Below are 6,995 nucleotides of genomic sequence, written 5' to 3'. Positions count from 1 at the left end.
ATTGCAGTAACTATAGGTTACTTACGTATAGTGCTGAGTACCTGGACTCACATTCAGGTTCAGGTCCGGACTCAAGTCCAGAGGTTCAGGTTCAGGTCCGGACTTATAAGTCCGGACCTGAACCCATGGCTTGTGTCAAGTTGTATGAGTAACTAAAGTGAACTTATTGTGAGCTAATTATCAATTGAAAATTAACTCATAATAAACTCAAATTCAAACTCGTCAGGTTTATTGTGCTCCCTTCCAACTTGTGTCTACATTTCTCTACAAAGTACAAATGTAAAAAAAAAACACTTTTTGCCACTTAGTCTACAAATGACTTATGACAGCAACTACAGTGAACTACTACAAAGTTCAAACGTTTATTTCATTTACCAAACTAAAGTAACCAAACAGTCCCTGAGCTGACTGAGCCTAAATCCCTAAAACGTTGCTGAAAGGTAGAGTGTAGAGTAGACTATACGCATTACACTGTTACACACCTACTATACAGTATAGGCTACACTGTAGTGGCTGTACAGTCAGAGTGTACTGTACTGTCTGTACACCATGTATTTTCTACAACTCTACATGTGTACATTATACAGTACATACTACATACATAGTGATGTACAAACATACTGTTAGAAATTAAAATCAATGTTGATATGGTGTAATTTTGAATTAAATACACTATTTAATTTAAATCAGTTTTATTCTGAAAAAACCGGAAGTTCACACTATTAACTTTTATTCTGAAAATTATTCACTTCCGGTTAGCATTAGCATATGGCGAAATGCTACGTTTTCAAACCGTGAATCAAAGGTGAAATGACATGTGATGTTGTACACTGAGCACACTGGGATTAGCACTCATTTATTGACGCTGAATAACGTTTATCAGGGAATGTTTAAATGACCACAGAAACCAGAATAGACGTAAGTGCTAGTTTTTTTGCGAGTCCAAGTACCGGTTCCCGACGTTCCGGTTTTAACCGGACTTGAACCGAAACTTTTTACAAGTCCAGTACCGGTTCGGCGTACCGGTACGCAGCACTACTTACGTAACCCCAGTCCTAAGAGTAACATGAAGTGAGATGTCTCACTATGGGATGCGCCTCATCGCGGAGCAAACAGAAGCATCAATCTCATTACGCCAATCCTGATTGGCCGGTGATTATTGACGTCAACGTCAGGGGAAATCACCCCCTATAAGTAGCCTGCGCCACGACGCATGCGTCATTCAAAATAAGCACCTCTTCTCGCTTCACCATAGCAAGGAGGGCCGTCTGGTGAGACATCTCACTTCATGTTACTCTGAGAACTGGGGTTACGTAAGTAATCTATAGTTCTCATTCATAACACTCCGTTCGATGTCTCACTATGGGATATTGTAGCTCCCGTATTGCCAGACGAGCTTATCTCGAAGATCACCGATCAACCAGAATTTAACAGGTGGAGTCCCGACTCAACAAGGTGCCCAGCACTGCTCGGACCACGCTTGGAGTGGAGACGTCCAGTCTGTAAAGGGGACAAAAGTGAGTGCGAAGACCAGCTTGCCGCCGCACAGATATCCTGGATGGAAACACCCTTGAACAAAGCCCAGGATGTAGCCAGGCCCCGAGTCGAGTGAGCCCGCAGACCCAAAGGTGCTTGCAGATTCTGACTCGTATAGGCCAAAGCAATCGCCTCCACGATCCAGTGGGATAGTCGTTGCTTAGTAACAGGCTTACCCTTGTGAGGTTTAGCCCAGGACACGAAGAGTTGGTCATTAAGACGAAGCTCTTTTGATCTGTCCATATATGTGTGCAAAGCCCGGACTGGACACAATAAATCCTGCTGCTGCTCCCCGGAGGAAACCAGCTGCGGAGGAAATGCCTCAATGTCAATCGGGGTACACGAACCAACCACCTTTGGTGTAAAGGCAGGGTTGGGTTTCAACAACACTCTCGTTTGCCCTGGGGCGAACTGAGTGCATGAGGGATGAACAGACAGTGCATGGATATCACTGACCCGTTTAGCGGATGCCAGGGCCAGTAACAGCACTGTCTTGAGTGACAGATGTGTCATGTCAGCTCCTTCCAGGGGTTCAAATGGGGTCATTTTGAGCCCATTTAAAACCACTGCCAGGTCCCATAAGGGCACCAGCGACCTGGAGACAGGGAGGAGCCTGCGCGCTCCCTTCATAAAACGGCAAACCAAAGGATGTTGGCTAGCCGTCTTACCCTCAAAGCCCACATGGCATGCAGCAATAGCAGCCAGGTACACCTTGATCGTGGAAAAAGCTCTGTGTTTATCGATCAAGTCCTGTAGGAATGATAAAATCACCCCGACAGGACATTGAAAAGAGATGTGTCCTTCTTGAAGGCACCACTCCTCAAACACCCTCCACTTACAGTCGTAAAGAGACCTGGTGGAGGAAGCTCTCGCACTCTGAATAGTGTTTATCACCTTCTGAGGGAGTCCCACTGTATTCAGATTGTACCACTCACGGGTCAGGCCCATAGTGCCCCGCGCTCTGGGCGTGGGTGAAGGATCGCCCTCCCCGCCTGAGACAATCTGTCCCTGCGTGGTGGGGGCTGCCACGGCTGCCCGCACAACAGCTGATATATCCCCGCCAGCCCGTATATTGCGGGCTAGGGCGGAAACATCAGAGTACATGTGTGGCGTTGCTCTTTCACTCTGGCCGGAGTTAAGGGGAACAGAACCAGGGGTGGGAACGTGTACAGAGGACCCGGAGGTTAATCGTGTACGAGTGTGTCCCCGCCTAACGGTGCGTTTAAATCGTGCATTAAAGAGAACAGCTGTCATTGAGCATTTTCTCCCCTTGTGAACAGATTTAACGCGGCTCCGCCGTAACGCACCCACAGCGGACTCTCGATCCTTGGATGAGGAGTCCAGTCTGCATAGAGTGGTGCACCTTTTGACAGTAATTCTGTCCCTAGGTGCGTAACCCCCGGTACTTGTGTCGTTCTCAGAGAGAGGAGATGTCTGCCGCTCCACGGGATCAGTTTGTGTGCCAGTGTGTGTGACTGGAGACAACGCAATCTCCCCTGGCGGTTCATACACGATATTGTGTTGTCTATCCTCACGGGGACATGAAGTCCTCTGAGAGAAGGCAGGAAGCATTTTTGGGTGGGGAACACCGCTAAAAGCTCCGGGTAATTTACGTGTGCCCGCTGGAAGTCTCTGTTCTAGAGACCTCTCACCGGGCGACCTTCGTAAATCCCCTGTCAGCCCGTCTGACCTGCGTCCGTGGTGACCACCTTCCGTGAAAGGACTGCACCCGTAGGCGCGTCCCGCACTGGAAAAGTCGGGTGTAGTGCCACTATGCAATTCATAATCACCAAAACTCTCCGTAAGCCGTGGCGTTCGGGGTTTAGTTTTATTATGAGGCCCATGTTGAGTGGGTGCTTTACGAGGACATTCTCCTCCGTAATCTGACTCCGCTCGGTGGGCTTTATAGATAAAACCCTTCTTTCTGGGAGAGAGAGAACTCTTCTCTCCAGAATGTGGGTTGACTCTCACTGGGTTTGTGAAAACAGATAAATTATAACTGGTTTGAGGAGCCCAGGCAGACATCGTGAGTATCTCCTGCTGTATGCTCCTTAGAGCCAGCTGGGATGTCACTCTTATGGCTCCGACCGGCACTGCGCATGTGCGTGACGGAGGTGCCTTTTCAGCTCCAGCCGGTACAGCGCATGTGTGTGCCGGTGGTGCCCTCACGGCTCCAATCGGCACTGCGCCTGCGCGTGCCGGTGGTGCCCTTAAAGCCCTGGCCGGCACTGCGCATGTGTGTGGCGGTGGCTTCACGGACCCGTCAATAATCCGTCCTTTGAGAGATGCCGTAGCTGCTCTTGAAAGGGGAAGGATTGACGGGCTGTTCTTTACAGCTCTAGCCGGCACTGCGTACGCACGTGGCGGTAGTGCCCTTAAAGCCCCAACCGGCACTGCGCATGCGCGTGGCGGTGGTGCCTTCACAGACCCGTTTATTATCCGCCTTTTGAGAGTGGCCGTAGCTGCTCTCAGAAGGGGATTTATGGTTAACGGACTGTTTATTGTCTTTCTTTTCATTTTTTTAGGCTGCGCCCTTGGCCGGAGCCTGGATGCGTCAGCGGAAAATGGTTTATTCAGACAATAACGATGTGACATGTGTCTTGTGCGGACTTGAGGATGGCGTTGAGGCATCTCTCGAGGCGGCGGGGACACATTTAGAGCCGGGGAAGGAACTTCCAGCTCCGTCACGGAGGGGAGAAGGAGGGGCTGTCAGGCCGCTCGCTTCTTCTTCCTCGCCTGCTGGCCGAAATTCTGGGTCGGCTGTGCCTGGGCTACAGCCGGAGCCGGAGATTTTCTAGACCAACTCGCCCTCGTCTCCTGCCTGGGCTGGGGACTCGGGGCGGGCTGCGCCCTCTGCTGTCCCGGTACTTTGAACCCAGCAGAGCGCGGTGCAGCGTGGGCGAAGGGCCGCCGTTGCGAAGGGCCGCCGTTGCAAAGGCCGCGGCTGGACCCTTCGAGGGAGACAAAGGTGGAGAGCCTCGTCTTCCTTCTTTTTCGACTCGCACTTCCTTTGCATGGAAGCGAGAGCGGAGCCGAAAATCCCCTCGGGAACGATGGGCATGTCAAGCACATCTTCCTTTTCCCGGTCTGGGAGGTTGGTGAGGTTGAGCCATCTAGCTCTTTCCTGCACCACCATGATCCCCATTACCTTGCCCGTGGCCTGGACGGCGCAGCGTTGGACACGGAGACAAATGTCTGTGACCGCGGCTATCTCGTCCAGAGTGGCCGGTCCAGGATTGCTCGACATATCCTCACAGAGCTCCGCTTGGTATGCGGTTAGCATCGAGGAAACGTTCAGAGCCCTGGCGGACAATGCTGCGGCTCTGTAGGCCCGTTCCGTCATGATAGACTGGAATCGGTCCGTTTTTGCTGGCAGCGTGGGGTTCCTGCTTGGCGGCTGGCCCATCCTCCGTAGGAGGTGGGCTGCCACCAGCGGTTCCATAGGTGGTGGTTCCATCTGGTGTCAGTCTGTGCCTGACACTTTCAACCCGCAACCGCAGCGCCGAGCCTCCGAGTTCCTGACTCCTCTGGTGTGAGGGGGAGAGGCATCCATCTCGTTCGCCGTGAGGCGTGGAGAGGGTCCGCTCATGACAGGTACGTTCGAGAAAAATTTTTTTTACCGATCTGTCTTTAATCCGGGGGAAAAAAGGACAGCGTGGGTCTTTTTCTCTCAAGGATATTACCTGGTATGGTAATATTCCTGTAATCCTTTTCTCCCCCGTGGAAGAGAGAAGAAAAAAGTGTCCTTGCTACCGTGGTGTCGGTAGTGAGGGAAAAAACACAAGTTAGCAACTGGTGTGTTGCTAACTTGAAGTCAAAACCTTACCTTACTCCAGAGGAAGAACGGCGAGGTTGACTATAATATTCTTCTGTGAGAGAATCGGGTAGCCGGCTAACGCCCGTCGACCGAAAATTTGTTGGGTTCAGTCTGTGGACTGTTAAGCTAGCCCGGCTACCGTTCGAGATGTGCTCTGAAGCGAGAAGAGGTGTTTGAATGACGCATGCGTCGTGGCGCAGGCTACTTATAGGGTGTGATTTCCCCTGACGTTGACGTCAAGAATCACCGGCCAATCAGGATTGGCGTAATGAGATTGATGCTTCTGTTTGCTCCGCGATGAGGCGCATCCCATAGTGAGACATCGAACGGAGTGTTATGAATGAGAACTGCAGTTATGTGTAGCTTGAGCATATCGAGACATGTTATAGATATTGTTGTTCAGGTCTTTCCCATGCATGGCATCCTATTACTGCTCAGCTTTGACATGTACATATGCATCTCTTGAACTCTTTCTATATCCTTGCAACATTTGCACATCTTTATTCTCAAATTACTAGGGCAAACTATTATTTATTTAGTTTGAACTGTATTTTTTTTTATAATATTACTTATTAACATTATTCCTATTTTTTGTTTTATGTTATTGACTTATTTATTGTAGTTTTTATAGTCATCCACTTTACTGTACTTCTCTTTCTACTGTACCACCTTGGCATCAATAAAGCTTCCTTTATCTCAGGATTATAAATTATATCCAAAATAAAGACTGCACTGTTGCGATAAGACTTTTTAACACTTTTACAGCAGTTGATTATATGGAGACAGTAATGTGTTGCATTTAAACAAAGATAATAAATGGATGGATTTCATTTTTTGTTTGTTTTTATAATATACTGCATATGTTATCCAGTTTAAACATTTAAGCTAAAGTTACTCTTTGTGGATGGATGAAAAACAGCTTGTATATTTGAGTGAATGTGTTAGCTGCAGATGAGAGAGCAAATCTTGATACTCTTCTAGCTAGACGCACAGTGCGCTGTAATGGACATGATAAGAAATTGCTTGAACTCAATGATCCCCTGACCTTTCCTCATCAGGTCATCATTTTTAGTGATCCAATACTTTGTTTTATGACAACAAAAAATGCATTTTCAACCAGCCCTATTATAATTTGTGTTAATTGCTAATTACAGGTTAACAATGACACTGATCAAGCCTACAAGCTGACATTAGGATTCATTTAGAGTTGTGTTTCTGGCCACCTTGTGAATTTAAGTATAATATTAACTTGCTGATAGCTCAGTTGTTGATCTCCACATACTCCACCAGGGAAATATGTTCACTGCTTGTTGCTTAAGTGAACCAAAACAGCAATGTTTGGCTGAAACAATAGGCTGAAAGACGCTGTGAACCTCAGACATTTGTATTTTCAATGTTTTCTAGTGTACGATACAGTGCAAGACAAGGATTTTAACCAATAAATCAATAGGAGCGTAATTACCATAATGGCTAGATAGGGCCATCAGTAAAGTTAGATTTCACTAATAACTACCGTTTATATTCTAGCTGTCTAATGTAAAATAGAGAAACTAAAGCATAACCTATTTGTTTTATATTAAATCTCTTCTCCTTTAAATGTGCAGCCCCGCCCAAACTTCCTGTCATATGTATGTGCCCTGCC

The sequence above is a fragment of the Pseudochaenichthys georgianus genome, chromosome 5, assembly GCF_902827115.2.
Source record: "Pseudochaenichthys georgianus chromosome 5, fPseGeo1.2, whole genome shotgun sequence".
Lineage (NCBI taxonomy): Eukaryota > Metazoa > Chordata > Actinopteri > Perciformes > Channichthyidae > Pseudochaenichthys > Pseudochaenichthys georgianus.
This window is presented reverse-complemented; position numbering follows the sequence as displayed.